We start from the raw sequence: 19,453 nt of genomic DNA, 5'->3' as shown, positions 1-19,453 counted from the left end.
TTCCTGCCTATTGGCTAGGCACCAATACGAGTGAGTGAAGTAAGCCCTCATCTTACTGGGGAAAATAAAATCTAGCAAGAAGTTGGAAGAAGCAAAGAATAAAAGGGGAGAAATATAACAGGAGTTCTTCTTAAATAGACACCTCCTCCACCATAGAACCCTACTATTAGATGAGTCGTCTCGTCTAGCTTAGGCAACAAATTCAGTCCCCCTCTTATCAGTATTAAGAAATCCGAAAAGGATAATTCAAATCGTTCAAGTACCATTCCAAAACACCACCTCATCCAGCCTAGCCTTTTTGAGGAGAGACCCCACAAGAATCGGGAACTGTCATGCCAAAAGGGTACTTAGAAGTTAGAACTACTCTATATGTATATTAAGCTCTCCTACTGTCGTTATTTCAAAGCAGTGCCAAGTCCTGAATAAAATCATACTTCTTTACTAAAAGTTACATTTCCTCAACCTGCCACTCTCTTAAATCTTAATGGAAGCATATAGTTTCTTGGTGGTGCTTCTCTCTAATGTACTATTGTATATTGGAACTGCCCATTTGGTTGCTATCTCAACTTTTCAAGAACATAGAAAACATAAATGAAGAAAGATGTAAGAGTAAAATAGCAATGTATGAGCTCAAGGAAGAAGATACACAATACACAAAAACATGCACAAACTTTGCTTAAAAAGGTCCCGTGGGAGAAAAAGGACAAAGATGAACATACTTCATCTGGCATCACTCTAAGCTCCTTCTTAATGACATCACACACTTGATCATATGACGAAACCAGACATCTATTCAATATAGACTCCCTCGTCATTTTTACATACTCTTCGGGCACCAGATATTCCTGACTCGAAGATGAAAGAAAAACCATCAGAACTGTAGAAAAAAAGAAAGAAATCATACATGCCCTATAACAAGTCTATTAGATATACTCATGCCAAGCCTACAAGTCTATCACAAGTAGAAATTTCGGTTTGATTTCTGTCATCAACGCTAGAGAGTATAAGGCATACCAATTGACTAATATGTTGACTAAGCTTAATATATATTCCTCCGTTTCTGAAGCATAGATCTTGAAGCTTATGAGCACTACTAAGATGAACTTCATGTTTCATTTTTGAATACTCAGTTCTCCCTTCTGATAATCCCCACAGAGAATATTCATAATCTGATTCATGCAGAAAGAAATCAGGCAAATCAGGGAAAGAGTCAGTGTAGTCTAAACTGACTGAATTTTGTACTTTTATGCTAATATATGACCTTAGGCATCTGTTTGCCATTCTTAAATCTGATTAAGCTGAATGGTTAACACTACCAATATAACTACTGACTTTCAGTTCGTCCTTCTTAAATCTGATTAAGCTGAAGGGTTAACACGTACCTTATTTCAGGGAAAACCAAATGAACATGCCAAATAAAAAATCATGACTCTTGGTATTAAAATAAAAGTTGGGTAAAGGAAATTCAGATATTGCTTACATGAGGAGTCTGAGGACATAGGGAGGAATCGGGGATTTGGAGGGGTATATGGGTCATTGCAACAAATTATTAAGTCCTTTGTTACATTAAAAGTAAAAATTGGCAATTTGAGTAATGAATGCAGCTACAAATTGAAAGAAAGAAAGAAAGAAAGAATACATACATTTGACGGTGAAAACATTAATTCATGCACAGGCCCTTCATGACCACTTAGAACATCAAGCAAACGTCTTGTTTTCATTGACCAAACAAAAATCTGACAGAAAAAAGAGCATATTGTATAAGATATGTTCTACAACACAATACCAATATGAGGATTGAGGGGTGAAACCTTTTAAATAAATATGTACCTCAAATGAGTCTGAAGTACCAACACATATCACTTCACCACTCTGATCAGCAGTTAAAGAAACAAACTGCCTAGGAGAAGGTGTAGTAAATGTCCTAAAGTTCTGATACCGGAAAAGATCCCATGCACGAACTGTTCCACCCAAAGACGCACTTAACAGGCTATGATGGTTAGCCATAAAATGGAGGGTTGTGACTGCATTAGTATGTTCGGGAAATGTCACAAAACAAAATCCTGATGAGACATTCCAAACCTGCAAAACGGAGGTAAACTTAAGCATCTAGTCACGGAAGCCTGCGAAAATAGCAAAGCCTGCTATTATATAGCACAAATGCAATATACAGTGCAAGATGAATACATCTATATTCAACCGCAAATACACAAAGTAACCTTTCAAATAATCATGTCAATTTACTCAATGACAGTTCAAAGGTTGGAGCTCAAAATATCTGACAAACATAACAGATCAACGAAATACAAAAGGAGGGAATAAGCAACAAATAGACACTGGCTATGCAAGAAAAGAAAATAGACTGCAATAAATTCAACATCAGCTCACCTTGATTTAGTTATCATCAGCTCCAGTAGCCAGGAGCTGAGAATCAGGTGAATAAGCAAGACAATTCACGTCCAAATAATGGCCCTGTTGCTTCAAAATATAACTCTCTGACTTCCATTCCCACACAAGCAGCGGGCCAAACCTTGCACATCCAAAGGTCAACCAGTTACCCAAGTCATTAAAAACAACAGTAGTGATCTTCTCCCGCAAAATCGATAACAAGTGTATGCAAACAAAATCAGGCATTAGTACAACCCAAAAGCCCCACTTGAATACCCCACAACTACAAGATCAATCCCCTGGTGATAATCGCAGGCAGTCACTTTAGCCGGTGCTTGCATAAAGTAATCCTTCTTCAGTAACTCCCACTTCATCTTATGCAACAAAAGCTCACTTCCTTCATCCTCAAAATCCTTTTCTTTCCCATCAAACTCCTTCCTCTTCTTCACACTATCCACGACATTAACATCATCGCCACCAACACCACCCTCCTCGTCCATCTTATCAGGCGTCTCTCTAACTGCAAATTTCAATTTAATAAGAATTAAATCATATTAACAATGTGATTGGACTAAATTCACTAGATTTTTCGACAATAATCCTACTAAATTAAATGTAATAATTATTATACCCTCGTCTTTGATTCGACCTAAAACTTCAATTATGAAAGTCTTTTCCACACAAGTATCAACATGGATTCGACATTACAATTTCATAAATAAGAAAATTATTAGTTGACGGATAAAGATATACAACAAAATTAAGATTACCAACCTCGAAATTCGGAGTGTGGAGAGTCGACGTTCACCAGAAGTTGCAAAGAAGCAGCGGTACAGTAGTGCGGCGGTGATCCGTGGTGGTGCGTGATTATGGTTTAGGTTTTGCGGGAGATTGAATTTGGGGGGTTTTGTCAGAAAAGTTTAGGTTTTGCTCGATTATGGTTTAGGTTATGCAGGAGATAGAATTAAAAGTTAGAATGTGTAGGTTTTGGTTTTTCCTAGAGGTTTTGATTTTGCGGGAGGTTTGATTAATTTAGCCTGCCGCCATTGCTTTGGTAGAATTAGTGTTTTTTTTATAAAATAAATAAATTAGAATATAGTACGCAGTTATCAACGACTTAAAACACCGCTTTATATGTTATTGATAGATTCGATTCATATACATGTATATATTAAATATAATTATTTTTTTATTATGGTACAAAATATGAAACGGTTAGGTGACGCAATCGTTCTCTATTCTTTCTCCCATAGAACTGTTATTAGAGAAAACCGTACTCTATTCTCCTATGAAACGCTTAACACATGTAACCGTACTCTATTTAGCGTTACTTATTCCAACTTTTGTAGTAGTGGGCTACTGATGATTGGGTAGGGTTGTTCCCTAATGCTTATCTCTCACATCTGCCTAGGATCACCTCAGATCACTGCCCGATTCTACTAAGTCTAGATAATCCTTTGCCTACATTAGGCTCCAAGCCTTTTCGGTTCGAACCAATGTGGTTCATGGAACCATCATTTGAAGGGGTGGTTAGGGGTGCTTGGGGTAGAATGTGTGATAATTTAGGATCAAAGCTAACTCAGGTAGGAGAGGAGATTGAAGACTGGAACCACAATGAATTTGGTAACCTGTATAAAAAGAAAAAACATGTGTTGGCTAGGCTAAAAGGAACCCAAAACAGTCTCCAGAAATATCCATCCTCACCGTTCCTTTTCAACCTCGAACTCTCCCTCCAAACTGACCTCCTTCAAATCCTAGAGCAGGAACAATGCCTATGGCTGATGAAAAGTAGGACAGATTGGCTATCTAAAGGAGAAAGGAATACGGCTTTCTTTCATAAATCGGTTATAATTGGTAGGCAAAGCAATAGGATCAGGTCTCTGTCGAATAATGTAGGGCAAGTATTTTCAACTCAGGGGGAGATTAGGACTCTTATTGACTCCTTTTTTGCTGATCTGTATACCACAGAAAAGCCCAACATCAACCCTAGTTTCCAGTCAAGCCCTAGTACTATAAATATTGGGCACATCCCAACGGATTTGGAAATTAAAAACGCTCTTTTCTCCATGAAACCAATCAAAGCCCCAGGCCCGGATGGGTTTCACCCAATTTTCTTTCAAAAAACGTGGGGAATTGTGGGTAAGGAAGTTTGTCAACATATAAAATCTTGGTTTAAGGAAGGGAGGGTACCTAAAGACATATGTCATGCTCTAATCTGCCTAATTCCAAAACAGAAAATTCCTGAGCTTGTTAAACACTTTAGGCCAATTAGTCTGTGCAATAAGGTGTACATGGTGGTAACCAAGATTATAGTGAATAGGTTGAAACCCCACCTGCCTACTTGGATTTCTAAAAACCAGAATAGTTTTATTAAAGGTAGGGGGCCTGATATTAACCTAGTGGTGGCATCGGAAATTCTTCATTCTATGCACAAGAAAAAGGGAAAATGGGGTTGGTTTGCTTTGAAAGTCGATCTTGAGAAGGCTTATGATAGGCTAGAATGGGGGTTTGTGAGGGAATGTCTAGTTAACATTGGTCTTGACCTTGATACAGTAAGGCTTATCATGGATTGTGTTTCGAAAGCCTCCTCTTCCATTCTGGTCAATGGTAGGAAATCCACTTCTTTTGAGCATTCGAGAGGGCTAAGGCAGGGAGACCCTATGTCCCCATACTTATTTAACATTTGCCTCCAAACGTTGTCTGCCAGTATAACCCAAGCCTGTAACATTAAGCAGTGGACTCCTTTCCTTGTAGGGGCTAAAAGAGTGCCCATCTCACATCTACTCTTTGCTGATGACCTGATCTTGTTTGGTAGAGTAGATGAGTCAACTGCTTTTGCCGTCCGTGACACCCTAGATTTCTTCTGCTCAGTTTCTGGCCAAAAGATAAATGAGGATAAGAGTAGACTCACTTTCTCTCCAAACACTTGTCAGGAAACAAAAAACCTCTTCCAGGAGACCCTAAATGTGAGGGAGAGTGAGAATCTAGGGATGTATTTAGGGATACCAATCTCTCACATGAAGCCTAAAAGGAAGGAAGTCCAATTCATTGTTGACAAAGTCAGATCTAGACTTGCAAATTGGAAAGCTAACTTCCTATCGAGAGCAGGTAGACTATGTTTGATTAAATCCACTCTGAATACTATTCCAACTTACTACATGCAGGCTACTTTCCTCCCAATTTCAACCCTAAATGATCTAGATAGGATTTGTAACAACTTCTTATGGGGTGAAGTAGAGGGGAAAAACAAAATTCACTTAGTAGGCAAGGAGACTACCTTTAGGCCAAAGGAGAATGGGGGGTTGGGAATTAGAAGCCATAACATTATGAATACCATAGCCATGGCCAAGTTAGGCTGGAAGATGTGTAGAGGACCTACCAATTTAGCAGTCCAGTGTATCCACTCCAAATATGTGCACAACAACTATGTTACTAGTTTCAAGAAAGGTTCCACTCTCTGGAAAAGCATTGGCAAAGGGTGGGATTTTCTAAGTTCAAATAGCTTATGGCATATAGGCAGAGGGGATAGTATCTCGTTATGGAATGACAATTGGATAGGAAGTGGGACTCTTAGAAGCCTAATTTATGGCCCTATCACAGAGGACGAAGAACACAGACTATTGAGCACCTGTATTGTAGAAGGACATTGGACTTTTGATCACCTGACTATCACCATCCCCACTGAGATATTGCATCGCATACACTCACTTCCAAAACCAAATCAAACTCAAATTGACACCCCCATCTCCCCCTTTGTCATTGAAGGGAAGTTCTCCTCATCTCTAGCCTATACAGCAGCCACCATGAACCCAAACCAACCAAACCTTGACTGGATCTGGAAAGCTAACGTACCTCCCAAACTTCAATTTTTTCTTTGGCTCCTTTGGTGGGATAGAATCCCACATTGTCATCTCTTGCACATAAGAGGCATTGTAAATGATCCACTTTGTTTACCCTGTGGCCACGAGGAGGAAAACTCCATCCATGTCATGCGTGATTGTGTAGTGGCTAGGGGGGTGTGGGATGATCTGAATATGGACCTTAACATGCGCCAGGGGGACATTAGGTCATGGATTAGAACGAACTTAGGCCTTAATCATAGGAGAGGAGGGATTAGTTGGAATATCTTGTTTGTCTTTGTGTGTTTTGAGTTGTGGAAACAGAGGAACAACCTGGTGTTTTCGAACAAAGTAAGCCAATCACCCCAAATACTCATAGACAAAGCTGTTAGGTTAGCTCAGGAATTCATAGCTATTAGGAAACCCATTATAGCCATAGAGAAACCAAGACCCAACCATCAAAGTGGTAACCACTGTCTGGGGTTTGTCCATGTGTATGTAGATGCTTCTTTCATAACTCCTAGATGTATATCAAGTGTGGCAGGAGTATTACAGGACTTTGCAGGTAACTGGTTGCAGGGATTTCAAAAACAAACCTATACACTCAACCCTCTACAAGCGGAGCTCATTGGGATTAAAGAGGGAATGGTGTGCGCTCTAAGGGAAGACTACAACAAGATCATTATCTTCACAGACTGCCAAAAGGCAGTTGATCTGTTCAACAAAACTGATTTTGAAACTGATATGTACTTTGGCATTTTAAATGAATGTAGGGAGTTATACCAATCTTTCCACGAGGCTAGATTGCTCCACATTGATCGAGACAGGAACAAGTTGGCAGATGCTCTAGCAAGGAAGGGGAGAAATGCTTCTTTGGATGTTAATGTAACTAGATATTTGGCTATTCCTCCTAGTTATTGTTTAAATTTAGTCCTCTCGGATTGTAATAGGCGTAACGCCGAAACGTAAACTCCTCTAGTCATGCTGTTTTCACCAAAAAAAAAAAAATTATAAGGTTAAAACTTGACTAGACCTGATAGTTATCAGACTCGGTCTTAACTCCTGTCCAATAGTGAACCCGACCTGAATTTTAACCGACCTAATAATTATCCAATCCGAACATGGCTGTTTCAAGTCTGACTCAAACCCGACTCGTTAAGACCGAACCCGAAATTGTACCCGACTAGAAAAAGACCCGACCAAACCCGACCAAACCCGACCCGAACCCAATTTATACCGAAATGAAAAAATAACCCGACATGACCCGACAAATAATCAACCCGACCGAACCCTACCTGAACCCGACCTGCACCCGGGTGATAAGTGACCCGACATGACCCGACCATATTATGACCCGAGACCCGAGATGACCAGACCTGGACCCGACTCGAGTAACCGTTTTGACAGCTCTAGTACGAACTTATGAAGTAGTTTGTTGTGAATGTAATTTAACGAACATGGTAATCAGTGGCGGAGCCAACTAGGTGCATGGGGTGTCCACCGACCCCCCAAAAAAAAATTGGAAAAAAAAAACTTATAGCTGAGAGCTAAGAGACCTGTTATTACAAAGACCCGATCTCTTAGGTGATACTTAAAAACACCCGCTCCGCCCGTAAAAACCGGGTGTACTATTGAGATAATCCTAGAGACCATTCTTTAGAAATAATTGGTCTCTTAGAGTTTTGAATAACTAGAGGGGCTATTTCTAAGAGACCAGTCTTTAGAAACAACTTGTTTCTTAGAGTTTTGAATTTATACCCCCCCTCTTAATTTAAGTTATCCTTTTCAGTTTTCACCACACATATGAAAACCGTAGAGAATAATTGTAATAATTTTGTACGACTGAAATATCAATATTGATTAATTTTAGGACGATACATTTTTTTTTAGTAATATACTGTGTGTTGTGGAAGATCACCAGACACAACACTCTAAAAATCCTGGGAACGTCACTACCGACACCCCAAAAAAAAAATTCCTGGCTCCGCTACTGATGGTAATGGTAAAGAAACCAAGGTTGATTTGAGCAAATGGTGGGTTTGTTACTTTGCTATGTTAACAACATTATATTATTAGAAAATACTCCGTAGAGGGAGTAAGAGTGACTTGAACAACCTGCGGTTTTCAATTTTTCATTTTCTTTTTTCAAATGAACCACGAAAAAAATATAAATTCCAATATTTTTCCAAATATATGAGTTATTACGCGTAAACCCTTAATCTTAGCCACTAAGTTAAGACCTTATTAATTGTTATCCGTTATCCACAGTATCCGATGTTTGCAGGTAGACGTACATGTACCAGTAGATCCGCGCGTATTTGTTTACGGAAGAAATGCATGGTTGTGAATTTAGAGGCATGTGACTGTGATTTGAACAAAAAAAAGTGTAAATTGTGAGTTCTGTTGGATTATTTGGCAAGTGGATTGTTAAATACTCTTATTTGCAAGTAGGACTTGCAATTACAATTTACAAAGGCATAAAACCTTGCATAAAGGTTTGCTGTGTACATTGAATACCATTCAAGAAGATTTTTTTTTTTGTCTGTCGCATAATTAATGTTACACTCGGAAATACATTCAGCTGCATTCATTAGATAGAGATTCGAGATTTTAAGGCTTCATGTTGTTCTTATTACTTCTTAATATCGTGATTTGTAGGGGTTTTAATGATTGGAATGTGATCTAGTTTTGTGCGGGCTTAGAATGTGCTTGCCTGCTTGGCTATAGCTTGTCATTTATTCGCCGATCGGAACAATTCATATACGTATTGCGTAGTGCTACATTTGCAAAAATGCGAGAATATCGAAAATCATTGCTCGCGCCAAATTAGAAGCTATAAGTTTTGCGAATTTAATAAAGTAATAAAAGAATTAATGTTTCAATAATAATATATTTAGAATATACTTATCTGAATAATGCGAATAATCCGATGAATGTACAATAAGATGAACAATTGTGGCGTAGTGGAATATCACTGTCCTAAAAACGATTATGTGCGATACAATATAACAAAATCAATCGACCTCCATGATTAGCACATGTCCGAAATTTGTGCGCGCATGTGCGCTCATAATCACGAATAAAGTCAGAATATTTGTCCAAAAACTCAAAAAGTATTTCGTGGGAAAAAATGAATATGCATATATGAACATTCTTTGTGTATATATTTTATATTTGGATGAACATAACTACATAAGCCTTGATTAAGTAATGTTCACTACAGCAAAAACATTAATCGGATTTTTCATGAAATGACCCCGAGGTTTGCGTTAATGCACCAAATACGTACCCTTAATGTTCCCGAATGCACCAAATACCCCTGACGTATTAAAAAATAACACAAAATGCCCTTAATGAGCAATTTCCGTCCATTCCGTTAAGTCTCTGTTAGCATTTAATTTTTTAATTTTTTTTCCTTTTTTTGCCTTTATCTTTCTCTCTCTCTTTCCTTTTTCTTTATTTTTCTATTTGCCTCTTTAGATCTTCTTTAATGAAGTCTTTCTCCTACCCTCTTCCACCTCCCCATGCCTCCATCTTTCCCTGTCGTTTCTCCCTGTCACATCTCAACAAACTATCTCACCAAATCTCTAAACCCACTAACCCAAACCTCCCACCTTCCAACGCCGCCGCTTCCACCACTGGTTCAGCCTCCAGGCCCTCCACAGCAGCAGCAGCGGCGCCGTCGTCAGTTCCCTTCCCTACCAATACACCGCCGAAGCCGACTAGCTCACGGATGCAGCGTATTTATCCTTCGCCGCTAGCACATATTAGCTCTCGACCTCCGTCCTTGCTAAACTATGGCGGTAACCCTCTCTCTCTCCTCTTCCACCACTCCTAACCTGCCACGCAGCGGCGGAGAGTCCGATCTCAGCTTACATGAGGTTCCTCCATAACTCGATCTCCTCTTTCGATTCCTCCTTCAATCGAACGGGTCAGATGTTGCCGCCTCCTTCAATCGGACGGGTCAGATGTTGCCGCCTCCTCCTCTGCCTTCTATGATTTTTGGGGTTAATTGATTTTTGGGGTTAATTGCAGTTGATAAGAAGCAGAGCATGCGGCAGTTTGAGGTTAATTGATTTTTGGGATTTACGGGAAGAAGCAGATCAGCAGTGGAGAAGCCAAAAAAAATTGGGGGTTAATTGATTTTTTTAGATGATAGAGTAGTTAATTGATTTTTAAGGGTTTAATGAAATTAATTAAGGGTTTAATTAATTTAATTAATTTAATCAAGAGTTTAATTACTTAAATTAAGGGTTAATGTTATAATTAAGATAAAATAGTTGATTAAGGGCAAAAGGGTAAACATATGTAAACAGAGACTTAACGTCCGTTAGCCTTATGGGCATTTTGTGTTATTTTTTAATACGTCAGGGGTATTTGGTACATTCGGGAAACATTAAGGGTATTTGGTGCATTAACGCAAACCTCGGTGTCATTTCATGAAAAATCCGAACATTAATTAACATCGTCTAATTAATACTCCCTCCGTATTTTAAAAAGAGATACGCTTTCCTTAAACGGTTGTATTTTAAAAAGAGATACACTTTTGTTTTTCGGCATGTTTTGGTCCCCACTTCCCACTATATTAATATTTCTCTCTTTCTTTTGGTCCCAACACTTACTCATATCATCTTTTAACTATAATAAATAATTCACCCACTACCCCACTTTCATCTTATTTGAATAAATTCAACGCACTCTCCTAAAACTATGTGCCGGTCAAAGTATATCTCTTTTTAAAATACGGAGAGAGTAACGTTTACCAAAAAGCGCTATTGTTTGTATGAAATAACAACTTTATATCATACTGCTGTTAAAAGAAGCAATTCTAATTTCCACTTTAATATAATACAACACTTTTTTTAAAACGATGTGATTAAAACTTAATAAAAAAGAAAAAAGAAATATTGAGTAAATGGGTTGACACCTGCCCGACCGCCAAAACCAAATTAATTGAGCATAAACAAAAGCGCAAAACCCTTTGGAACATCAGTTCAGCACCTCCTAAAAATCCCACGTTCTCCATCTTCCTTTCTTCTCCCACCACGACATCCACAGTTAAGGATATTTAAGGGTTCTCAATCGAATTCGAAGTTCAATCCCAATCTGAAATTCAAGTGTTCAATCCCAATCCAAGTTGACTCAAACCGAAATTTACCAAATTCAAAAGTACAGAGTTCCCTTCAATCCAAATAAAGATTTTCGTATTTAATTAGCTTCTTCTCCATTGAACATTTCTCGGCGGAGATTATTATCCGGCGAACATACTTCCCGGCTGCGTGTGGTTGAATATCAATTGTGAGTTTCTTCTAAATTAGCAATTAAATTGGGTTTTCAGGATTTTCAATCGTAAATTTGCGAGTTTTATAGCAATTTGTTATGCTTGTTTATCACCTAATTATACTGGATGTTAGAGGTTATTAGAACTTTCTGATTCTGTAAATTTTAGAAGTATTATTTTAGGAATTAGGAGCTACAGCGTCGTTATTCTTCTTTCTGATTTTCATGGTCTTCATCTGAAATTGGAACATAATTTGATATTTAAGGGTTGCTGGAAATTAATTGTCATTAATATTGGCGTTCTCTGAAGTTATTTTTCTTGAATCTTTCTTGTCTTATGATATTACTAAAACTATAGATGGATTATTAGATGTATGAGTAGTTCAGTGCTGGTAGTTCTTTCGTTTTGTATGTGTAACTTTGATGGACCATTGGATGTATGAAGTTGGGTACTTGGGTTCTATTGAGGATTTTCTGGGCTGAGTATTTGAAACTCCCACGAGACCATCTGTTAAGCCTGCCTTCGTAGCCGCACTGTGCTGGCCTTGTCTATCTGCCTTCCCAGTGAGCTTGTTAGCCCACATAGTACCATTCGAAGCCCTTGTATTACTGCCCCCCGTACTGTTACTGCTATTACTACTTCCACCACTTTGACTGCCACAACCTCCACTACTTCCAACCCATACAAATGCAATACAGTACTCTGTAGCAAGCTCTTCTCCTTGCATAGGTTCAGTTCCTCGTCATCAATGGCCATGACTCACATCCTGTTTTCTAATGTCACGTTTATTTGGTTTTATCCTCAACATGTTCCTTGACCATGAACTTAATTCTTTATTTCTGTCATCATTCCGTTATTTTTAAGAGGTCAGTGAAGATTTAGGTTTTTAATATTCTGTAAAAACGCTTAGATGGTATGACAAAACAATTTCGTTGTTTTGTCATCTTAAACCGAACTGATATGTGTTAGAGACTTATTGTTCTTTGCTGCTCAATGTGATATGTGGATTCACTGTAGTCCTGACCTCCATGGTCAGCATCACTTAAGGTTAGTGTATCATATTCTTGGGCAGCATCACGTACTTAAGTTTAGTGTATCATATTCTTGGGCAGTTATAATTATATCTCCTTGATTTGAATGAATGCTATGGGAAACTGGTTAATAGTCAAAGTGTAGCGTATCATATTATTGGAAAATTATAATTATACCTTCTTGGTTTGATTGAATGCTATGGAAAATTGGTGAATTGTGATTGCATAACCCAAATTTTTGTTTGGATTATTTTTCTAATTGTCTGTGTAAATAGTTACAAGGAGGGAAATAAGTTGCCATTTTTAGTAGTGTTAAAGAATATGTATGCTTTCCATGGCTAAAGTTCTAAAAGATTAAATGTACTCAGCGATTATAATAAGCTAACGTAAGGTTGTGAAATAAACTAAGGCAAGGTTGTGAATTGTATTTTCTTTTCTCTTTTTTTCTTTTTATTAATGAGAATGTCAATTTTCCTTATTTCTAATGGTGTAAAATATCAACAATGGATCGAAAATGGATGCTTGCTAGGCGTAATAGTGATGAATATGAGAAAGGGGTGGAGGAATTTATTACATTTTCTATTGATCATGTTGAAGACCCGAGTCGTATTTTGTGCCCAGGTATCATCAATTGCAACAACATGGTCCGGCATAATGTTGAGGATGTGAGAATCCATTTGGTGGTGAACGGAATTATTTAAACATACTCCGTACAAGTGTTGGATAAAAAATATGACATTAGATGATTTTCCTTCTTATATGAGTACTGAGATGTATGGTGAGATGTATGGTGACACAAAAAATGATGAAACAGAATCTGATGAAATGAAAGAGGATTTCACATTTGATGAGGATTGTTTAGAAGAAATGACACAGATCTTAGGGCAGAACATTGAAGGTGGTTCTGAAATGTTTGAGACCTTGTGTAATGATGCAATACACCGTTGTACCTACTTGTACTAAATTTAGTAAATTATCTATTGTGCTAAAGCTTTATAACCTAAAAGCACATGGTGGATTGCCCGATGAAATTTTCACAAGCTTTCTTAAATTGGTGAAAGAGATGCTTCCTGTCAAGAATGTGCTCCCTGATCAAAATTATGAGGCAAAGAAGATGTTAAGCTTCGTCGGCATGGGTTATGAAAAAATCCACGCATGCCCTAATGATTGCATTTTATATCGGAAGGAATATGCATCATTAGAAAATTTCCCAAAGTGTAACACTCCACGATAAAAGAAAAAAAATGTTTCATCCAAGGTTATGTGTTATTTTCCAATAGTACCCAGATTTAGACGCCTGTTTAGCATTGCAGAAGAGGCAAAGAAATTGACATGGCATGCATATGAGAGATTGAAAGATGGTTTACTTAGACACACTGCCGATTCTCTATAATGGATCAAGATTGACACTGACTTTGAAGATTTTGGGCGTGAAGAAAAAAATTTGCGTCTCGCCCTTGCAGCAGATGGGATGAATCCTTTTCGCAATTAGAGTTGCAATCACAATACATGGCTAGTGATTTTGATGATTTATAGCCTTTGTCCTGACTTGATAATGAAACGAAAGTATATGATGCTGACCATGTTAATTTGAGGCCCAAAACAACTAGGAAACGACATAGATGTGTATTTGGCACCATTAATTTAATATTTAAAAATGATGTGGGATTCGGGTGTAGAAGTTTTTTATGCTCATCGCAATGAGAGTTTTAATATGAAAGCCTTGCTTTATGGAACAATAAACGATTTTCCAGCATATGGACATTTGGCGGGATATAGCGTTAAAGGATATGAGGCATATATGCCCTATTTGTGAGGATAATAAATTCTCACCTTACTTGACATATTCTCGTAAGAATGTCTACCCGGATTTTCGCAAATTTTTGCCTATTGACCATCAATATCGAAGGTGGAAAAAAGATTTTAATGGGAAAACTAAAGAAGGTACTCTTCTAGTGCCGCCATCAGGAGATGAAATACTTGAGAAAATGCAGAATTTGGATGTTAAGCTTGGGAAGTTAAACGTAAAAGATGTTCCCACCACCGGGCACAAAAAGTTGTCAATATTCTTTGACCTTCCGTACTGGAGGACCTTGCATGTGAGACACTTCCTTGATGTCGTACATACTGAGAAAAACGTTTGTGAAAGTCTTATAGGTACTTTACTTAATGTGCCTGGTAAGACTAAAGATGGGGAGGCTGCTAGACTAGACTTAGTTGACTTGGAGATTAGAGCAGAATTGGCACCAATCAAGGGCACTGGTCGTACATATCTTCCACCAGCGTTTTATACTCTATATATATAAATGAGAAAGTTTCTTTTTGTGAGTGTCTTTATGGTGTTAAGGTTCCCGAGGGTTATTCTTCTAACATAAAAATATTTTTGTCAATGAAAAACTTGAAGCTAATAGGCTTAATGTCACATGATTACCACATTCTTATGGAGCATCTTCTCCCGGTAGCTATTCGATCCATTATTTAAGAACCCGTTCGAAATGCTATCACAAAACTTTGCATTTTCTTTAGCGAGATCTGTAGCAAAGAAATTGATCCTTTAAAGTTGAGTGATTTGCAAAAGGACCTTGTTATTACTTTGTGTCAATTGGTGATATATTTTCCGCCGTCATTTTTTGACACTATGATACATTTGACTGATCATTTGGTTAGAGAAGTTCAGCTACGTGGACCTGCTTATTTGAGATACATGCACGCCATTGAGAGATTTATGAAAATACTGAAGGGATATATATGTCCATAGTGGAAGTGGACCAGAAGGTTTCATTGTTGAACGCACCTTGATTGAAGAATCTCTCGAGTTTTGTATTCACTATCTTTATAATGTAGATGCAATAGGGATTCCAAAGCCTAGGGATCCCAGAGAATCCCATAGGGTTTAAAGGAAAGGGGATTGTTGGAAAAAAAGTGGTGTCTTTATCTCACGAATAGCGGCATCAAGCACACTTATATGTCCTTCATAATAGTACAGAGGTTGATCCGTACGTGGAAGAACACATGTTGTTTTTGACAGGCTTACATCCACTCAAGAATAAACAATGGATATCGAAGAAACACAATCGCTCTTTCATTGAGTGGTTGTGTGTTTGAATTTCTAATGAATTAGATAAGTTACCCTTATCTATTTCTAACAGACTGAAATGGGTTTCTAAGGGTCCTTGTTTTGAGGTTATGTCATATTCTGGTTATAATTAAAATAAATGGCTATATATTTTACACAAAGGATAGAGACGAGGAGATAACCATGCAAAACAGTGGGGTAGCTGTGTTGGCAAAAGCTATTCACATCTCTAGTGCAAAAGGTAAAAACCTACTCTATGCAAAGATATATGACCTTTTATGGAGTGATTCAACACATATGGGAATTGGATTATAGGACGTTTAGGATTCTTATATTCAGCTGCGGGTGGGTAGATCAGAACAATGGTGTACATTTCGACAAGTAAGGGCTCACGTTAGTTGATTTTCAGAGAGTGGGCTGTAAGGATGAGCACTACAAGAAATTGTACTATTAACGACGGGAAATCCCGTCGTTAAAGGTCAATAATTGTTGATTAACGACGGGATTTTCCGTCGCGAACCCGTCATAAAAGGGGGCCTTCGTTAATGGAAAATCCCGTCGTTAACCCGTCGTAAAAGACATTTGCGACGGTTGTTCCCGTCTTTGTTGGGTTATTATCCCCGTCGCAAAAGCCCTTTTGCGACGGGATCTTTACCTGTCGTTATTTGGTTGTCATAAAAGATACAAATTTTTGTAGTGGAGACATTTGTATTTTCTTCACAAGCAAAGCATGTTTTTTATGTGATTGACCATGTTGATAAAAGGCGACATATTATTTTATCGTCAAATAAAAGCTCTGCATTTGGAGACCATGATGTGGATGACATGGAAGATCCTTCATTCTCATTAAGATCTCAAACAGTTAGCAATAACGAAGTGGAAATCAGTTTTACACACGAGATGATCATGAAGAGGGTGTATGGGTTGATGATGAATCAGATTCAAGTAGGAAAAAGGGAAAGGGGGAAAAAGAGTAAAACAAGAAAAAATAATTAACATGGATGGTAAACCCGAAAGGATGTGTTGTCGAGTCTTATGAAAGTTTATTATCTTATTATCTTAGTTATGAAAGGATATGTTGTCGAGTCTAACATTTCATTTATGTATGTTACATTATACATGTTTCTATGAACTGATTAATTTTGGTTTTACCCCTTGTGCTCCTCTTTTTTCCTAATTTGTTTCTATAGGTTGTTCCGACTTTTTCTTTGAATTTGACTCTACGACAGGGAGTTTTTCAATGGCTTTCTCTGAAGTTGGAGTTTAATGTTGGTCCTCTTTCCTGAAGTAGTGATCAATGTAAAGCAAATATTTGTTCGTTGTTGCTTATGGTAGGTTCCACTACTCCTGCTTGTTGTTTTCTGTTTGATTTTCTACTTTGAATTCAGCAAACCTTGAGTTTTTAGCAATGGTAAAGCTTTCACTTCTCGTCCTTATTTAGATCTCTAATAAATCATAGTTACTTTGAATTTATGTCAAAGCATTTTTGTGCTGAACACCTGATAATTTCGGATGCTTGACATTTTTGTTTAGGTTGTGGAGACAATGATACATGTTAGTTATAGTTTAAGACATGTAATCGTGTATTACTAACACAAACAGAAGTAGAAGTACTAAGTTCAAAACAAATTGCAGGAGCTACAAGCTTTTCCAAGTAGCATTGGTAGTAAAAAAAATATGTAATCATGCATGCAAAACCAGTAGACATTTAACATATCCTCATCTGATAATTCTGTAATGGTACATTTTTGCATAAATAAGGGCCCTTGTCTAGGTACAGAATAGAATTCTAAATGTGGTTTAGTGTGTTGCAATACCCGTTCTAATTTTGAGTGATTCATTTTGTTATAGTGAAATGTGAGTGATAACTAATAAAAGACATGTGATAGGGAATGAAGGGAGTATTTTATGATGGCAGCCAATAATGATACAAATCAGTGATTCACTTCAGAGAGGATTACAATTTCTATTATAAAATTTTCGATTCAGCATCAATTATATGCGGTAAACACACTTTGTTCCTGTGATTATTTAGTCAAATTGAAATTTGCTAGTATGAAACTGAAAAGTGAAAATTACCCAAGCAATGTACTTCCTTGGCCCTTCCTTCTAGTTCATGTACCTCAAATCTCGTGGTACATGTGCAACCCTGATCGGTTTCAGTTTCAGATTCAGATTGAGATACTGCCTGATATATAACCAACAACTTATCTACTGATTCAACTAAGTAATATATCAGTGTTTCGTCACAAAGTATGAGACTGAAAATTGCTAGTATGAGACTGAAAATTTCTTTTAAGAGTTAAACTTACAAAATTTCATGGTTCCTCCCAGATTAATGGCTTATTTAAATATTGATCAAGAATAAGGTGACGATGAATCTAATAATGGAGATGGCCTCCCTTCTTATAAGGGAAAAGAGGATAAAGGTATTGGTGCTACTAGGATGGCTGCATTGGTTCGAGCTAGAAATAGAGGTGTGAGATTCAATGTTCAGTGGAATGCCAATAGGCTACCAATCAGGATTGATAGTGATAAATTGATGATTTATTGGGGGCTAGCATCCACAAGAATGTCCCTGTCATCTACGACAACTAGCACAAAGTTCCTAAAAGTTTGAAGAATGCACTTTTTGAGGATCTCTCGGTAATATTCTTTACTCTATTGCTGAAAATTTAGAATGTACGTTTAACCCTTGTGAATAATTTAATTTCATTATATTATTACTTTACTGCAGATAACATTTAAGGTTAGCGAGAGAGAGAAATCCTGGTTTTTAAAGAAAAGAGGGCGGTGTTGGAGTAACTTCAAATATGATATATCAAGAAATTGGTTGTTTGATCAACATGGGAAGTTACGAGAAAATCCACCTAAGAAATACGACTTTATTGATAGAATCCATTGGAAAAAGTTTGTCAAAAGTCGTGTTTCTGATATTATGAATTTCAGGTATATATTTCCTTTCTAGTTCATTTCAGACACTAAGTATATGATAATTAGTTTAGATTTTTGAATAATCAAACTTACTACTTGATGTTGCTGTAATTATTAATGCTTGCTTGACTAGGAAAAAGTGAGGCTAATCGAGAACGTGCAAGTAATAATGACTATCCTCAAAGGAAAGGACGAAGAGGTTGTGCTAGATTTGAACAAGATGTGGTATGTATTAAATTTATATTATATAATTATTCCATGTAATTGAACTAACATTTAGTTTATTTTTTTTTTTAGATTAAAAAAATTCGAGCAGAATCAGGTGGTAAAATTGTAAAATCTGTAGGTCGTGGCCAATTGTGGAAACTTATGAGAGTTATACCTTCAGCTAAAGAAAAGGCTGGTCGAATTGTATGAATTTGTGCTTTGATTTTTAACATATGTCTTTAATCGTATATTGATTTTAATGTCAAGGAATGTGCTCTTATTTGGTTCTAATGTGTTACGAGATGACCTAATGCACTGGTCATCTCAAGGTAAGTTTGTTGATAAAGGACGTGACTATGTACTACATAGGGCTTTGCAAAAAAAAAAGGGGTAATGGTCGAGTAAGGGATGTTGGTGTTGGAGTAACACCTACAAGTTACTATGGAAAATTGCCTTCAAGGGAAGTCTGCTTAGATAAGATGGCTGAAATGGATTCACGTGTGAAGTCATTGGAACGTGAAATGATTGAATTGAAAAGTTCAAAGCCCAAAAAAAAAGGGACATCGTGATGAGGAGGAGATTATTGAAGATCGAAGCCCTAATGAAGTTTCTTTGGAATTTGGTGATGCTAATACCAAGTTTTTCCGATAACGCTTTTCTTTTTTTCGTCGAGATTGGGTTGGTCTTGTCCCTTGAT

General features: G+C 37.4%; 1 long non-coding RNA gene across 4 annotated transcripts; it reads left to right on the top strand.

Moving 5' to 3' along the window:
- The first annotated feature begins 10,446 nt into the window (after positions 1-10,446).
- LOC110802666 (uncharacterized) lies at positions 10,447-19,370 on the top strand. 4 transcript variants are annotated; one of them, XR_008919117.1, is made up of 6 exons: positions 10,447-11,525; positions 13,161-15,856; positions 16,845-16,946; positions 17,950-18,261; positions 18,353-18,564; positions 18,683-18,751. It is a non-coding gene; the product is annotated as an uncharacterized lncRNA (long non-coding RNA). The 4 variants fall into 4 exon arrangements; XR_008919118.1 differs by lacking the exon at positions 13,161-15,856 and adding an exon at positions 18,847-19,370 and having other exon boundaries at positions 10,470-11,525; positions 16,806-16,946; positions 18,683-18,748; XR_002537276.2 differs by lacking the exon at positions 13,161-15,856 and adding an exon at positions 18,847-19,370 and having other exon boundaries at positions 10,471-11,525; positions 16,806-16,946; positions 18,683-18,774.
- Positions 19,371-19,453: the final 83 nt, after the last annotated feature.

This window comes from Spinacia oleracea, chromosome 4 (assembly GCF_020520425.1).
Source record: "Spinacia oleracea cultivar Varoflay chromosome 4, BTI_SOV_V1, whole genome shotgun sequence".
NCBI classification, from domain to species: Eukaryota; Viridiplantae; Streptophyta; class Magnoliopsida; order Caryophyllales; family Amaranthaceae; genus Spinacia; species Spinacia oleracea.
Note: the sequence above shows the minus strand (reverse complement) of the source record. Positions and strands in the feature narration are given on the sequence as shown.